The 17,561-nt window shown below is 44.4% G+C and overlaps 1 protein-coding gene across 1 annotated transcript in view; it reads left to right on the forward strand.

Moving 5' to 3' along the window:
* The window catches only part of NCAM2 (neural cell adhesion molecule 2), an 808,853-nt gene that overhangs the window by 719,790 nt on the left and 71,502 nt on the right, over nucleotides 1-17,561 (forward strand). The window lies entirely within an intron of this gene.

Raw genomic sequence — 17,561 nt, forward strand, 5'->3', positions numbered from 1 at the left:
TTAGTTTACATTTGGGAATCAGGCCCTGTATTTATTTCAGAGTTCAAGCAGCAAGTACCCATGACAACCTTTAACCTTTTCAGGTCTTAATCTCATGGGCATACTGAGTAAACATCGCCTCCCGACCGGAGAGGCTGTGGCTTCCTTTTCAACAGTTTGAGTTTGGAAATATTTAGTGAGAGGACGTCCTCCAGCCCCTTAAATGACGACGATGTGATTTATGGAGGTGAAGTCACTGTGAGTGAAACAGGAGGCCTAAAGTCATTCCCCGAAGGCCTATTGAGATGGACAGGGTTTGTGGGGGCACTTTGTATGGAATTAACTTTGCATTTTAGGAGGTGAAAACATTAGCATCAGTAAGACTGATTATACCGAAAATCATGTGGCTGAATTTTTTCTTTCCTTTAATGCTGTGCAGGACACAGCCTCTACCCTACATGAAATTTCATTCTTTGAGACAAAGATGAAGATACATACATTATGAATAATGGGAAATATGGCTCTGCTAAATGTCTGATATGGAATTATACAGTGGTGTACCTAGTGAGCAACCACAATGCATTAAGGTTACTGTAGTCAGTGACTGTCTTCAGAAACATTAGTAGTAGCGCTTTACTTGAAAAAAACATCTTTTAATGATAATGTTTTCCAAATGTGTGCTGAAATTTTAGTGATTATAACGGTGACCGATGCAGGGCATGGAACGAAATTCGTTTTATTAATTTAATTGTTTACTTACCTGCAATCATCCAGATCCCGGTGTTTATCACCCCCCACCCTGCCCCTCCCCTGCCCCGCCTGCCTGCCCCACCGCAACTCCCTCCACGGGCCGCGGCTGAATATATATATATATATATACTGGCGACACTGGGCGAGATGTTTTCACAGACTTGCCCCTGCGTTTATTGACACCTGGACTGACAGGCTGGCGGTGCGGGGACCGGAGGGAGAACTTTGTTTTTATTTCAAGACTGCTAATTACATTTCCTTTTCGCCAGTCATACTCATGCCCAAACCACTGTGTTTGATTTATAAACGCTACCTACCTGGAACATGCTACTCCATTCTGGGAGTTGCAGTTTGTCATCACGAGGTGAATTGCAACAGGTGCCATGGCATCCAATCAGGGGGCGGGGCCGCTTCGCTTTATCACAAGGGGGCGGCTTGACTGAGCATTTAGCGGAAAACGGAAGTTCTTGTAATGCATCTTGGGCGCTGATGAAGGCGGTAATTGCCGAAATGCATTAGCCAGTACAATTTTATTAAAGCTGCTCCCAAAAGGATTCCCCCGATGTGGCCTCTGCTCTTTTTTTGGTGGAGGAGCATGGAGATAAGTAATTTGCGGTGGCCAGAGACGCAACAACAGAGGCCCCCGCCTCACAAGTGGCCAGGAGGACACTGGCAATGCTTCGGCTTGTTGTTTCTGCTCCAAGGGATTGGATTGCTCTGGAGCCCGCCATGATGTTCAGGACTAGAATGGAGCAGTCGACAGGTATTTTACCTGACACTGGGTGAGATGTTTTCACAAACTTGCCCCTGCGTTTATTGACACCTGGACTGACAGGCTGAGGCGGTGCAGGGACCCGAGGGAGAACTTTGTTTTTATTTCAAGACTGCTAATTACATTTCCTTTTCGTCAGTCATACTCACGCCCAAACCACTGTGTTTGATTTATAAACGCTATCTACCTGGAACATGGTATGCATTCTGGGAGTTGCAGTTTGTCACCACGAGGTGAATTGCAACAGGTGGCATGGCATCCAATCAGGGAGCAGGGCCGCTCTGCTTTATCACAAGGGGTCGGCTTGACTGAGCATTTAGCGGAAAACGGAAGTTCTTGTAATGCATCTTGGGCGCTGATGAAGGCGGTAATCGCCGAAATGCATTAGCCAGTAAAATTTTAATAAAGCTGCTCCCAAAAGGATTCCCCCGATGTGGCCTCTGCTCTTCTTTTGGTGGAGGAGCTTGGAGATAAGTAATTTGCTGTGGCCAGAGACGCAACAACAGAGGCCCCCGCCTCACAAGTGGCCACAAGGACACTGGCAATGCTTCGGCTTGTTGTTTCTGCTCCAAGGGATTGGATTGCTCTGGAGCCCGCCATGATGTTCAGGACGGGATGGAGCAGTCGACAGGTATTTTACCTGACACTGGGCGAGATGTTTTCACAGACTTGCCCCAGCGTTTATTGACACCTGGACTGACAAGCTGAGGTGGTGCGGGGACCCGAAGGAGAACTTTGTTTTTATTTCAAGACTGCTAATTACATTTCCTTTTCGCCAGTCATACTCACGCCCAAACCACTGTGTTTGATTTATAACCGCTACCTACCTGGAACTTGGTACTGCATTCTGGGAGTTGCAGTTCGTCACCACGAGGTGAATTGCAACAGGTGGCATGGCATCCAATCAGGGGGCGGGGCCGCTCTGCTTAATTACGAGGGGGCGGCTTGACTGAGCATTTAGCGGAAAACGGAAGTTCTTGTAATACATCTTGGGCGCTGATGAAGGCGGTAATCGCCAAAATGCATTTGCCAGTACAATTTTAATAAAGCTGCTCCCAAAAGGATTCCCCCGATGTGGCATCTGCTCTTCTTTTGGTGGAGGAGTTTGGAGATAAGTAATTTGCGGTGGCCAGAGATGCAACAACAGAGGCCCCCACCTCACAAGTGGCCCGGAGGACACTGGCAACACTTCGGCTTGTTGCTTCTGCTCCAAGGGATTGGATTGCTCCGGAGCCCGCCATGATGTTCAGGACTAGATGGAGCAGTTGCCAGGTAATTTACCCGACACTGGGCGAGATATTTTCACAGACTTGCCCCTGCGTTTTTTGACACCTGGACTGACAGGCTGAGGCGGTGCCGGGACCCGAGGGAGAACTTTGTTTTTATTTCAAGACTGCTAATTACATTTCCTTTTCGCCAGTCATACTCACGCCCAAACCACTGTGTTTGATTTATAACCGCTACCTACCTGGAACCTGGTACTGCATTCTGGGAGTTGCAGTTCGTCACCACGAGGTGAATTGCAACAGGTGGCATGGCATCCAATCAGGGGGCGGGGCTGCTCTGCTTAATTACGAGGGGGCGGCTTGACTGAGCATTTAGCGGAAAACGGAAGTTCTTGTAATACATCTTGGGCGCTGATGAAGGCGGTAATCGCCAAAATGCATTTGCCAGTACAATTTTAATAAAGCTGCTCCCAAAAGGATTCCCCCGATGTGGCCTCTGCTCTTCTTTTGGTGGAGGAGTTTGGAGATATATATATATATATATATTACCTACTGGCGGTCGCCAGTAGGTATATATAGTTAGGATTTTTTCTCTATGGGTTTTTTGAAAATTCTATGTCTAATAACTTTGGCGTTTGTGGACGGAATTGGCTGAAATTTTCAGGAAAATGGCACATTTTGTTTCTGAGCAGCCCTTGAAAATTTGGGGGGGGTTCGTCCAGTGGGGGCTGAGAAAAAAGGGGGGTCCCAAAACGTGTTTTTAACATTGAGTTTTCCATAGGGCGGTTGGCCTCACTTTTAGCCCGAACGGCTGAATGGATTTGCACGAAACTTGGCAAAATTGTAGGGACTGGTAGCCCGATGTGCCTTTTGTAGGTCTCAATATATGTGCTCCAGTGGATTTTGAGAAATTAACGTTTAAAAAAAGATATATATCTGTAACAGCGGACCGGGCAGCGCACTGGTTCGCGGACTTTTCGCGCAACGGAGCTTTGTGAAGCGAAGCTGATTGGTTCTCCGGCGTCTGTCAACATTCCAAACAGTCCGTAGCGGCCGCCATCTTGTCTCTCGGTAGGATCGAGAGACAAGAGGAGGTCAAAACAAAGGGGGAAATAACTATAAGGGGGCATAGTAGATCCTCGCTGACCCCCTAGGTTTGATGTGGAGGTTTTAAAAGGGCCCCGCGGGGCAAAAAAAAATAATAATAATAATAATTGAACGGCTGAATGGATTTGCACGAAACTTGGCAAAATATTAGGGACTGGTAGCCCGATGTGCCTTTGCTAGGTCTCAATATATGTGCTCCAGTGGATTTTGAGAAATTAACGTTCAAAAAAAGATATATATCTGTAACAGCGCTCCGCTTCGCGTAACGGAGGTTTGCGAAGCTGATTGGTCATTCTGTCACTGGGCTATAGTTGGGCTACATCTGGCTGATATTTGGGCTACATTTGTTTTTTTGTGTGTCTGGCGGCCATCTTTGGGCTACATTGGGCTACATTGGGCTTCATTGGGCTACATTCGGCTAATTAGCAAATAGCTCATCGCAAACTAGGAATGGTAAAGAATCGCTATTTATTCCTTAAAGTTCGCTATTTAGGAAATGCAAATAACTTTGATGATACATATGGCGGTTCATCTCTAACAAGATAAGAAGCATAGGGATACATTTATGATGACTGGCGCATCACCAGGGATGTGTTAGTCATTCTGTGCCGCTGTTCCGTCACCTATGGTGTGCTGCATTTACAATGCGGCGCATCATGGGGCAAAAACAGCACAGATGCGTGATGTATCTGTGCCGTAAAGGTGGCGCATTGCTGGAGTTGTATCGCAAGTGTGATGAAGCTCCAGCAAGGGTCGGGGGTGCCCCTGTCGCAGGGTTTCTGTTCTCACACAGAACTGTGGACAGAGGATTGGAACCTCGGCGAATGCATTGCTGGAGTTGTATCGCAAGTGTGATGAAGCTCCAGCAAGGGTCGGGGGTGCCCCTGTCGCAGGGTTTCTGTTCTCACACAGAACTGTGGACAGAGGATTGGAACCTCGGCGAATTAGGGTGTCCCAAAACTCACGTTAGTAATCAAAAACTCCTTAGCAAGCTAGGTACAGTGTCACATTGGATATAACAAACTCTCAATGTTTAGACAATCCAGAATATGAACTTATAGTACCTCAGGATACGTGGAACTCATGAACAGTCGGTCGTTATAGATTTCTTAGAAACCAGAACATGGAGTTAAGAAGAACAGATGTGTATTTGAAATGTTTATTTACTAATGCCGTCTTCTCAGGCGTAGTACCTTAGATAATAAAAGTACACATATTATCAGTAGCAAAATTACCAGCATAGTTACTAGTACATAAAAAGTGAATGGTGATAGTATGTTAACATGCTGTAAATGAATAAGAGTTAGCAACACTTATAAGCAGCCGCGGGCCGTGGAGGGAGTTACGGTGAGGCAGGGAGGCGGGGAGGGGGAGAAGCAGGGTGGAGAATACAAGTACACATATTATCAGTAGCAAAATTACCAGCATAGTTACTAGTACATAAAAAGCGAATGGTGACAGTATGTTAACATGCTGTAAATGAATAAGAGTTAGCAACACTTATAAGCAGCCGCGGGCCGTGGAGGGAGTTACGGTGGGGCAGGGAGGCGGGGAGGGGGAGGGGCAAGGTAGAGAGGGCTCCACCCTGCTTCTCCCCCTCCCCGCCTCCCTGCCCCATCGTAACTCCCTCCACGGCCCGCGGCTGCTTATATCTCACCCTCCCTAATACACATATTATATTATTTGCTAAGAAGGTCTCTTTGTGTTGGTTTAGGGCGTGCCCATACTTTAGTGTCTTAGATTTGAAGGAATCACATCAGCATACACCAGCTCTCTCTTCATGTGAACCGCATCAACTGTTGTGTATGTGTGTTCGGCAAAGCAATATAAAACCCGCCTCATGCCCAGAATTGGCAGAAGTTGCACTTATGTTATGAGTATGAAGTCGTGGAGATCAGACCTCATAACAATTCTGTATCGTGTTGTTCTTGAAACTTTAGCACTCGCTGTACAGATATAGTTTAACAAGTAAAGCAGATAGTAGACCAATAACATATTATTCTCATGTAAACCACGATGAACTACTAGGTGGAAAGCTAAAGCAACAACTAAGTGTCGTGTGCAGAAGTTGCAAAAAAGGAAAAATGGCGTTTAAACCGGTAATGAGCCCATGCTAACTTAACACGGTGTAAAGATATCCAGGACCTAGATGACACCTCCTCATGATCCGGAAACGAACTGAATAAGATAATAGAAGTGCCATCTCATGAGAGCAGATTGCAAGTTTATATGTGGACGGTCCGCAAGGTAAAGCATTAAAAACTAGGAAAATTTAATGCTAAAGAAAAATAAAACAGCCAAGTACTTTATCGAGTCTTAAGCCAATAGGCAAGGTAAATAATAAAAACTTGACAAATAAGTCAATGAATTGTCAATGAAATGCTAGTACTCAGCATATCAAACATGAAAAAGGTCTATGACATAACTGTGTATGCAAAATAAGCTGCAACAGCCTCCAATAGGAAGTCACCGTCTTCATCCGAAAACAGTTCAGCCATCCAATTTAAAAGCGGAAAAGAACATACGTGCTCTCCCAGCACCGGATCCTCTATCACCATCAGAGGACAGCTCGGTGGGTTTTCAAGAAAGCTCTGTTCCAAGAAAGACTGTGCTGCCGCCAGTAAATTCCAGGGACCAAGTAGTCCATGCATCAATGCCACAGCCATAATCCTTTCGCCAGGACAAACCAACTCGTGAGTAATGATAGGAGTCATCAGCTGATTAAAGTCGACGTCAGGAGAAACCGGTCCGCAGAGACACAAATCAATGGCCCAATCGAAATCACAGGTCAGGCAGTGAAATACAGGCTGGACACAGGTGAAGTAGGAGAACCGAAGAGATAATCCATATGCCGTGCTTAATATCGCCAACGGCATTGTGCCATAATATTCTAGCATGCGATTGCGGAACAGTGTCAGCAGCTGCAGGGTCGGAGGTTGCATAGGAGGGACATCCATATTTAAAAATGTAAAAAAGCACAAGAGCGTCCGCTGGTAATGCAAGTAAAAATGCCAATCTACGAACCAGAGTGCAGAAAATACAATGAAAGGAAGCAGGGATGACTCCAAAGATTTTCTCAAATGAAGTCACGAGACCACTGGTAACAACTTTAAAAAAGTGTGCCAGGGACTTTGTGGAGGATGCGTTAAAGATAGTCGGAAACATGTTGCTGAAATTGAAAGGCAAATCTTAATTGAAAAGGGTGTGCACCTCTGTATGGGTGTTCGCTATGTGAAGTACGAAAGTTTCACGGGCCGAACTCAAGGCCACCTCTCTTTGAGACAAAAGAGCTCTTATTCTTGCCATGCCGTTGAAACGTGTCCCAAGGTTGGTATTTGTGGCCAGATTGAAAACTCCCTATGTTCATGTGTGGGAGGAAATAGAACATTTCTGCAGCAAATAACCCGTTCACTTACTGTTACGATAAAAGGAATACTTTTAATTAACTCAGAACAATCTTCATTATTGAGCATCAAATAACTACCATTTTCCAACAACTTGAACGTGGGGATGATAGCAGGAACTGGCGTGCCTTGCAACACGCAAGCCATATTTGGTCGGTGTTTGTTGCATGAACCGTGTAACTGTATGTGCCTACACATTAGTGAATGATCTGGCGTCTCAGTGCATTCCTCTCCATTCAGATAAACTTCTTGATCATCTTTGAAACATCTGTATGTGTATGGAAGCGACCAGACCTCATGAAGAAAAGCACTACCTAAAGGTTCATAACGACCTATTGGTATATATTTCATACAATTTGAAAACTTATATAAAGCAAAAGGCAGCGTTATTAAACCGTGGATAAGGCATGTTGCCAAAAAACCCGCAATCCTCTGCTGATGATGTCACTGAGCATGTCATGAATGATGTAATATGTGACATCATCAGCAGTGGATTACGGGTAATGGTATCTCTAGTTTACTCCCTTATAGCTGTGTTTCTTTTAACATAAGTGTCTGTTTCCTTCCCTTATACTTACTGTTTTTGGTTCGCTTCCGGTTCGCGTACCGGCGAGCGAACTAGGAAGCGAACTAAGAGAAATAGAGGTTGGCACAGTTCCAAATATTGTACCAATTTTTTAATAACGGGGAGGTAGTTCTGAAAAGAACTTTTTTTTTTATTTTTCTGAACATTTTTTTACTGTTTTTGAATTTTTCGGAACAGTTTTATATTTTTTTGGGTTTTTCTTGGAGGGGGCAATGAAAACGATTCATTGTAAAGGGCTCAACAGGAGCAACAAAACAAAAAAAAGAAGTATTTATTATTTTGGGCGTTTCGGACAAACTTGCATATGATAGTCAATAGCTCTGTTGATCAGAGTGATGCTTTTTTCTCCGTAGGAAATGAATCCATCGCAAAATGCGCAGATGTGTTTTACATCACCAAATCTCATTTGTATATTTGGCACCATCTCCCTGCCCTCTGGTCCCGTTACTTCCGGTACAACAGATCTTCTGGCCATAATAGGGAGATTATCTAGGTCGTTCCGAAACTGTGCAGCACTGTAGTTGTTAGGATGCCACCTAGTCATATGGCGATGCATTGTGTAGTTTCCGAAACTGTATTTTTTGTCGGTCCCTCTGGACAGTCTATCTTGACATATAAGGCAAGTTACGTATCTTGCATTTACTTTTTTCTGACCTTTGGGAATTTTAAAAAATTGCCAAATGAAGTTTTCTTTCCGGTGAGACGTCCTGGGCTGCTCAGGCAAAAACTGCCTCTCTTCGTGCTCGTCCTCCTGTTCCTCTTCTTCTTCTTCTTGTTGAATTACAACTTGAGCAGGTGGTCCACTCTTCCTTGGATGTGGTGGAGGTGGTGGGGAAGCACCAGCTGAAGCTACTAAAGAAGCCATTGCTCAGTGATCACAAAGGGTCTTTCTCTCACAATGATGAAAGTCAGAGTGAGGAAAGAAGGAGGGATTTTCATCATTTGGGAAAAACAAGAGTTCTCAACCAATCAGTGATGTCATTTGAGATGTCATCAGTGATGTCATCAGTGATGTCACTGACCATGTCATGAATGATGTAATATGTGACATCATCAGCAGTGGATTGCGGGTGCGCGATATATAGTTAGTGCAACTAACTATATATGGAATTTCAATGGTTTTGTGTGAGTAAAATAAGGTTTTCTAAATGCTAATTCCTAACTATATATGGTCTATAACCTATGGTTTTTTCAGTGAATATATATATATATATATATATATATATATATATATATATATATATATATATATATGTTTCAAACGAAAGGTTGCCCAATGTGGAGAGGCCACACCCAAGGAGGTTACCGCACAAATGCTGCTGGCGGTTGAATGCAAGCCTGTCACACCCCATTCCACTTGGGAGAGACATTTTCGCTACTAAAGGACTTGAGCATCCACTGTGATTTGCGCCTGTGGTCCGGCAGGTACTTCAAAGACCACAATCCCTTGCCAGAGCCCATGAGGGCGGGACTTCTATGCTCTAATAAAATCAGGTGCACAACTTTACCTTGTTTCCTGTCCTTTGGTAGTGCAGCCAGTGATCAAGGGCGGGATGACGCCCGAAACGCGTTTGGCAAGCCAGCGGAATGGGGTGTGACAGGCTTGCATTCAACCGCCAGCAGCATTTGTGCGGTAACCTCCTTGGGTGTGGCCTCTCCACATTGGGCAACCTTTCGTTTGAAATAGTTAGCGGCCTGCCAGGTCGCGGGGAGGCCCCGCTGCTTTCTCATGGCAGATCCGTGTGGCTCATCTATCGTGAACTGCAACTGGACCGAGGGGGGCCTGAGCTGCTGGTATATATTGGAGCAATGACAGCTGTGTACATATCCTTTTCCACCCACTTGGGAGAGACATTTTCGCTACTAAAGGACTTGAGCATCCACTGTGATTCGCGCCTGTGGTCCGGCAGGTACTTCAAAGACCACAATCCCTTGCCAGAGCCCATGAGGGCGGGACTTCTATGCTCTAATAAAATCAGGTGCACAACTTTACCTTGTTTCCTGTCCTTTGGTAGTGCAGCCAGTGATCAAGGGCGGGATGACGCCCGAAACGCGTTTGGCAAGCCAGCGGAATGGGGTGTGACAGGCTTGCATTCAACCGCCAGCAGCATTTGTGCGGTAACCTCCTTGGGTGTGGCCTCTCCACATTGGGCAACCTTTCGTTTGAAATAGTTAGCGGCCTGCCAGGTCGCGGGGAGGCCCCGCTGCTTTCTCATGGCAGATCCGTGTGGCTCATCTATCGTGAACTGCAACTGGACCGAGGGGGGCCTGAGCTGCTGGTATATATTGGAGCAATGACAGCTGTGTACATATCCTTTTCCACCCACTTGGGAGAGACATTTTCGCTACTAAAGGACTTGAGCATCCACTGTGATTCGCGCCTGTGGTCCGGCAGGTACTTCAAAGACCACAATCCCTTGCCAGAGCCCATGAGGGCGGGACTTCTATGCTCTAATAAAATCAGGTGCACAACTTTACCTTGTTTCCTGTCCTTTGGTAGTGCAGCCAGTGATCAAGGGCGGGATGACGCCCGAAACGCGTTTGGCAAGCCAGCGGAATGGGGTGTGACAGGCTTGCATTCAACCGCCAGCAGCATTTGTGCGGTAACCTCCTTGGGTGTGGCCTCTCCACATTGGGCAACCTTTCGTTTGAAATAGTTAGCGGCCTGCCAGGTCGCGGGGAGGCCCCGCTGCTTTCTCATGGCAGATCCGTGTGGCTCATCTATCGTGAACTGCAACTGGACCGAGGGGGGCCTGAGCTGCTGGTATATATTGGAGCAATGACAGCTGTGTACATATCCTTTTCCACCCACTTGGGAGAGACATTTTCGCTACTAAAGGACTTGAGCATCCACTGTGATTCGCGCCTGTGGTCCGGCAGGTACTTCAAAGACCACAATCCCTTGCCAGAGCCCATGAGGGCGGGACTTCTATGCTCTAATAAAATCAGGTGCACAACTTTACCTTGTTTCCTGTCCTTTGGTAGTGCAGCCAGTGATCAAGGGCGGGATGACGCCCGAAACGCGTTTGGCAAGCCAGCGGAATGGGGTGTGACAGGCTTGCATTCAACCGCCAGCAGCATTTGTGCGGTAACCTCCTTGGGTGTGGCCTCTCCACATTGGGCAACCTTTCGTTTGAAATATATATATATGTATATATATATATATATATGTGTGTGTGTATATATATATGTATATATATATATATATATATATATATATATACTGGAGGTTTGCAGATGGGGAGTGCATCCTAAAGCTTGGAGCATTGTGGAACTGTATGTTAATACCCAGCGGCTCTGCCGATGGGATTGCACCACGGCATGAAGTCACAGCGGCCCGGTGGGCCCTTGATAAGGAGCCTGGTTATCGGCCATTCTGCTGTGCGTTTACTGATGTGCAACGGAGGCTTGAATGCATGAGAAGCCCACTAATGGCGATATTGATTTTTAGCAATTTTGAGATGACAGTGTGAGTCTTTATTATGAACTCTGGTGTTATAGAGACTACGTATCCCAGAAGGCAATTTTTGATCATGTGAGCCCTGCACCTGTGGGCAATAAAAGAACTGGTGATGTGATGCCTAGTCTCTGCCATTTACTTGCTGCCACTCAGCCTGTGATCAAGGACAGTATTGAATGTCTGAAACGCGTAAGGCTTAATAATTGAACTCATGCTATAATGGTCTTTGTTGCAGCCCAATATACCGGAGGTTTGCAGATGGGGAGTGCATCCTAAAGCTTGGAGCATTGTGGAACTGTATATATATATATATATATCACTTGAAAGAGCTTAGGTTAAAGGGATTTCATAGTTTGGTGAAAATGTCACTTAAAACATACCATATGAAATTAACAAAAACACTGAAATTCAGTAGTTCTAGTTATCTCAAGTAACTATAAATTGCACCCTAAATTAATTATGACTTTCATCCTGCCATTCACTGTATTTATCAAAAATTATGGCCTTTTATATATCATTAGGGATGTTATAAATGTAGTCAACGATTATGTCATGAGTGATTAATATGCAAGGGTAAAAGCAGTGCATGGCAAGGGAAATACTATTATTTCTCCTTGTTTTTTCTTTTTCTATGTGTAGAACACATAGAAAGATCAAAATGCCTTTAACCCCTTGGGCGCGGCCGCGATTCTGCACCTTTGCCGCCGTTTCGAAGAGTAGGCGGGTTCATGACGGCCCCCGGCCATCATCAGCACACTAGCACTGTGATGCATGACGGACGGGGGCGTCATCAGAACGCAAGGGGATAATGATTGTTTATGTGCAGGAAGGTGTTGCTTCCTTCACATAAACAATGATTAAATAATGGTGATTTGCTACGTCTAGGTGTCCTGCAGAATGCAGCACACATAGAAGCAGCAAATCACCATTATTGATTGTTTATGTGCAGGAAGGGGCACCTTCCTGCACATAAACAGCCATTCTCTGCAGTACAGGTACCCTTGCACTATAGCGCAAGGGTGTCTGAGTTGGAGCTAAGCAGCTATTTTTAGCGCCAGTGCAAGGGAAAACAGAGGGGTGTATGATATTATTGTAAATATGGTGCATTCCTGCATTTTTTAAATGACGCAGCGCTGCACAATTTGCCACAGTGCAGTCCTGCACAACTTCCTTGTAGATATGCCCCATTGTCTGTTAATATGTGATAATTGCCCCTAATCAGGTGACTGTGTGAAAGGAGTGACTTCTTGTGATGTAAGGTAGCAAAGTGTAAGTTGGCAGGGCTGCAGAGTATCGGCACAGGTGTGTTTCACATCTTGATGCTCTAGGTGACTACCAAATTGAGAGCACACTGGGAAGAAAGCAATTACTCCTCCTTCCTTATTTGAACACATCTTTTGCATTACTAGCTAGGTCTAAGCTAACAAAAAAGCAGTATACATGTTGAGAATATCGTCCTTTTGCTTTGTATAGAAACTTCCCCGGGAATGAAGCCTTTTGGTGTCCAAACCATGAGTACTATAGCAACAGAAATATCCTGAACCAATATTCTGCTGCCAAACTTAAAACAATGTTAATCAGTGATAATTTTGGTCGTCATGCACTTAAATAACTGAACAAATGTTGTTTTATAAACTCCGCTGTCTTTTCTAACATGTGTTAGCACCCACCTAACTTTGAAATTCCCAAAGTCCACCTGCAGGCTACAGTGATCGGAAAATGCAGAGTTTCACTCAGAGAGAATTTCCACAGAGTTACATACAACTCTGCAAGATTTAGCAAAGTTCCGCGAACGGCCGGAATCCGGCTTGTCGCCCTGCTCACACAGATTTTTACTGCTGAGATCTTCATTTGTGCTGTAAAATGAGCATGAAAGGCACCAGAGGGCGCTGCTTCTTTCCGCTGCTTGAGTAGATTTTCTACTCGAGCAGCAGCTTTAACAACAGTAATGTTAGTGACTTGCCAAGACCACCCATGTTGAGAAATCTTGCTGGAAGGTATTCCAGCACCCTAAAATCGTGCTATGGGATGCAAATTCTCTCTCACTCTTCCCAACTTAATGTTGGCTAACCGCTCATGAGAAAAAACTGCGCCACGCGGCAATATGCAGAGTTTTGCTGGAAGCCTGCTCTCCAAGCGGAATGTGAAGTGGGCAAAACTCCGCAAACTTCACTGGTGGAGCAGCATTTTCCCCCCACCCTTTCTGCAGACATAATGTTTTTATGAATATAAACTCTTGAGATAAAAGTGGCTGCATATTGACCAAGTGCACAGGCCCCCAGGGCTGAGGATAGTGTAGGTCACAACTACTCTGGATGAGGGCACTGCTCGCAGCTTCACATTGACCATCACATTATTACACTGCCAAGTGGTGCACTATTTTACACAGTTACCAAAAGGTTAAAAAAGCACAGCAAATGTCAAAGCAGGATGGTAAATATATGGCTCTTCAAGAACTGCATTTGGTGCCAAGAAACACCGTAGGTTATAATAAGGCTCAGTAAGGAAGACAGTGGTTATTTTGATTTGGTGGTTACCAGTGAAGTCCCCCGGTACTCATTTTTGGGGACCAGTACTTGCTTTTCTGCATCAGACATTTACAGATAGCAAGAAATGGAAAATGACACAAAGCAGAAAATGGAGAGATACTGTCTCACAAGGATTCTTTATTCGATGATTAAAAATCACCATAAAAACACATACATATATACATAATTTAAAAAGTTCATTAAATCATTTCAAATCCTGATTATGATAATAACTATTAACATGATAAAAAAGAAGGGAAGAAGATGTGACATATTTAAATAATACAATTTCCAACATTATTCTTCTCCTCTGGTTACCCTTAATCTGACCGCCACTTTAATAAAATTCATTATACAACACAGTGTCAGTGGGTCAGATGATTTTTGTAGATAGATTAGTGCCTCATTAGCATGTTCAAAATTGGCCTGTTTTAAAATTCCCGCAAGGAATCTACGCCTAGGCATGGTAAAAAAGGGGCAAAGTAATACAAAGTAAAGGGAATCCTGCGGAGACCTGTTGTCGCAGCCGCAGGATCCCTTCTGCTCAATGGTTGATGAGAACCCTGCTGGTGATGCCAATACATATGGGAGTAGATTTAATCTAAAACGGCACATCAGGAATCTGTCCTGGGCATTATGCATGAGGTACAAATATGGCTCCATTCCCTCTACACTCTTGACCAGATTATGAGCCCTCACAGTCTTTTTAAGCCCCTCCACCTCAGTTCTCTGCTGCAGTTTTTGCGCTAAGAAAGCTTTCTTTACTTGCGTCTTGTGCTGAGCTTCAACTGCTGCAGGGTTAGTGAAAAGGTTCATATGGCCTAGGGCCTCTAAAGTACTTTTTACATACTTGAGCCAAGGTATTCTCATGCATTTATCCCTTCCTAAACAATCATTTAGGATATCTCTGCTTAGAGCCGCATCAGGATTGACCCAGATTTTTAACCAGGCCATAATTGGCCTTAATTTTACCAGATCTTCTAGGTAGGGCCTCCCTAGTTCCCTATGCACAATAAAACCTGCGGTGCTTGGGGGGACCCTCAGGGTAGTTCTTAGATATTTATTCTCCTCCCTTTGGATTTTTACAGTGTTAGCAAAACCCCATACCTCAGCCCCATAGATTACTTTAGAGCAACATATGGAGCTATATAGGTTCAGCACCTGTTCGGGGCTCCATCTACCAAGCCTTCTCCCATAGCTTGCTATCGCCCCGTTAGTGGCAATCATTTTACCACAACGCTCCTCAACTAAAGATTTAAAATGTAAAGCGCCATCAAAAATTACTCCTAGGTACGGGAATGTTTTGACCTCCTCAATTATGTGGTTTTCAATCTTATACGTGAATTTAGTGCAGGGTTTATTGCCGGCCAGAAGCACGTATGATTTGCCCAAATTAACAAAGAGGTCTAGGGAGCCCATAAATTTAACAAATCCATCAATCAGGATTTGTAAACTCCTAGGTGTACGAGCAAGCAGGACCGCGTCATCTGCGTAAAGCAGAACAGGGATTTGACGCGATCCTACCCTTGGGCAATCTATTTTTAAATTTAACAAAAACTTCTCCAAATTGTTTATATAGAGGGAGAACAAAAAGGGGGCAAGGATACAACCTTGCCGAACCCCACTTTTATAGGGAAATTGGTCGGTCAACCCCCCCTCCCTGTTAAAGCGAACCTTAGCCGAAGTGTCACTGTGAAGTTCCCTTAGGATGTTGATTAGGCCGCCCTCTATCCCCATGAGGGACATCATGACCCAGAGTTTCTCCCTATTGACATGATCGAATGCTGCCGCCAAATCCATGAACCCCATATAGATGGATTCATTGCTTGCCAAGGTGTATTTGGCTGTCAGCATATAGAGATTCAGGCATTGATCACTGGTGGACCTCCCTGTCCTAAATCCATATTGAGCGTCCGAGAAGATGTTATTTTCTTCGGACCACTCGGACAGTCTGTTAAGGATCGCCCTTCCCAGGAGTTTGGCAGATACATCGATCAGGGAAATTGGTCGATAGCACTTTGGGTCATCCCTATTGCCCTTCTTGAAGATGGGGACAATTATGGCCTTAGACCAGGATGGTGGAAGGCCACAAACGATGGCTGTATTTATGACCCTGGTCATTATGGGAGCCCAGAGTTCTACACAGCTTAGGAACAAGTCAGGGGGGATTTCGTCAGGGCCGGGGGCTTTATTTTTTGTCAATCCCTCTATTCCAGCCGTGATCTCCTTGTTGGTAAATACTACTGTGGAGTCCTGATATATGATCTCGTGGTGCTCTTCAATATTTCCAGATTCATAATTGTACAATCCCCTGTAATGAGAGACCCATTGTTCGGGAAGGATATTATGCCCTATCTCCGGGATGTTATTTTCCTGGGAAGTGGGTTGATTAATAATTCTCCAGAAACCTGACATATCCCTTTTTTCCCCTGCTTCTCTCAAATCTGCCCATGCTTCTCCCTGCAAGGCAAGTTTCCTCCTTTTGATTTCCCTTTTATATATCTTCCTGCACTCCATAATTTGTTGGGCATCCCTTGGTTTATTTTTAAGATTGTTTTTGAGCTCCCTCAGAGCCTTTGAGCAGTCTCTATCGAACCATCGTGGATTACAATGGATCTTAGTGGGAGCGCTGGTTTTTAATAACCCATCTATAAGATCGGCAATCTGGCCGAATGCATCAAGTATCCTTGGGCCTTGAATGTCCATATCTAGGCAGTCATCAATGGCAGATTTACCAGTTTCCCCGTTTATCTTGGACCACTTTAATCTCCTGCCCTGGTCTGAGAGATACTGAAAAACTGTCACAAGGAGAGAACAGAGAGACCTGAAAGAGTGAGAAATGGGGCTAGAGAGTGTCTGGTAGTGAGTTAAAGATATGTAATTCGAATTTTAGACTACGCTGCTTGGTACTCAGTGTGCCAACATTTAACTGCACTGGCCACAAGTTCTGATTAGAGATTTGGGCACCGGTACTCATTCTTTTACAGGTTAAGCACCGAAGGAAGAAAGGTAGACAATAATTAAGATACACATGTCTCTGCTATTGAGCAACTGACAAAGTAGTTGCATAACCATCTCTTACCTTCCCGCGCAGTGTGGGAATTATACACGTTCGTGGCAGTGTCAACAATGTAGTTGCTAAAGGAATACCTGCCTTCTTCAGAATGTCCTCAAAAGGTAACTTAAGCTTTGCACTGTCATGTAATGTTACTCAAGACCAATTGGTAGAAAACATCTCATTGTAGATAATCAAGCAGACACAACTCTACAAAATATAGGGCCCGATTCATAAAGGTAAAGTTTGACCAAAAGTCAAACTTAGACCAAAAGTCTAACTTTACTACTTTTCAGGTATTCACAAAGGTAAAGGTAGAACAAAAGTCTAACTTAGACAAAAATTCTAACTTCACTCGTAGTAACTGACCGTTGTGAATATAAAAAATACTTTTGGTCTAATTTTACCTTTGTGAATCCGGTCCATAATGTGTTGCTTCTGTGCAAGGTATATTTTTGAATATCTCTAAGGTTCACTATTTGTAACATAATAAAGTATTTATTGAAATCTTGATGTGATATGGGTACTATGCTGGGTGAATATTCATCCTATGATTCAGCAGTGAGATTCATGCTTGATGTGTCACCCACATTTACAATGCATAGCTCTTTTATGACATGTACTGGAGCCTGAATGAGGGCTCGCAATTAGAAGTAGCACTAGAGAACCCATGGATCCTTTTTACAACCCCACT

This window comes from Lissotriton helveticus, chromosome 8, assembly GCF_964261635.1.
Source record: "Lissotriton helveticus chromosome 8, aLisHel1.1, whole genome shotgun sequence".
Classification (NCBI taxonomy): domain Eukaryota; kingdom Metazoa; phylum Chordata; class Amphibia; order Caudata; family Salamandridae; genus Lissotriton; species Lissotriton helveticus.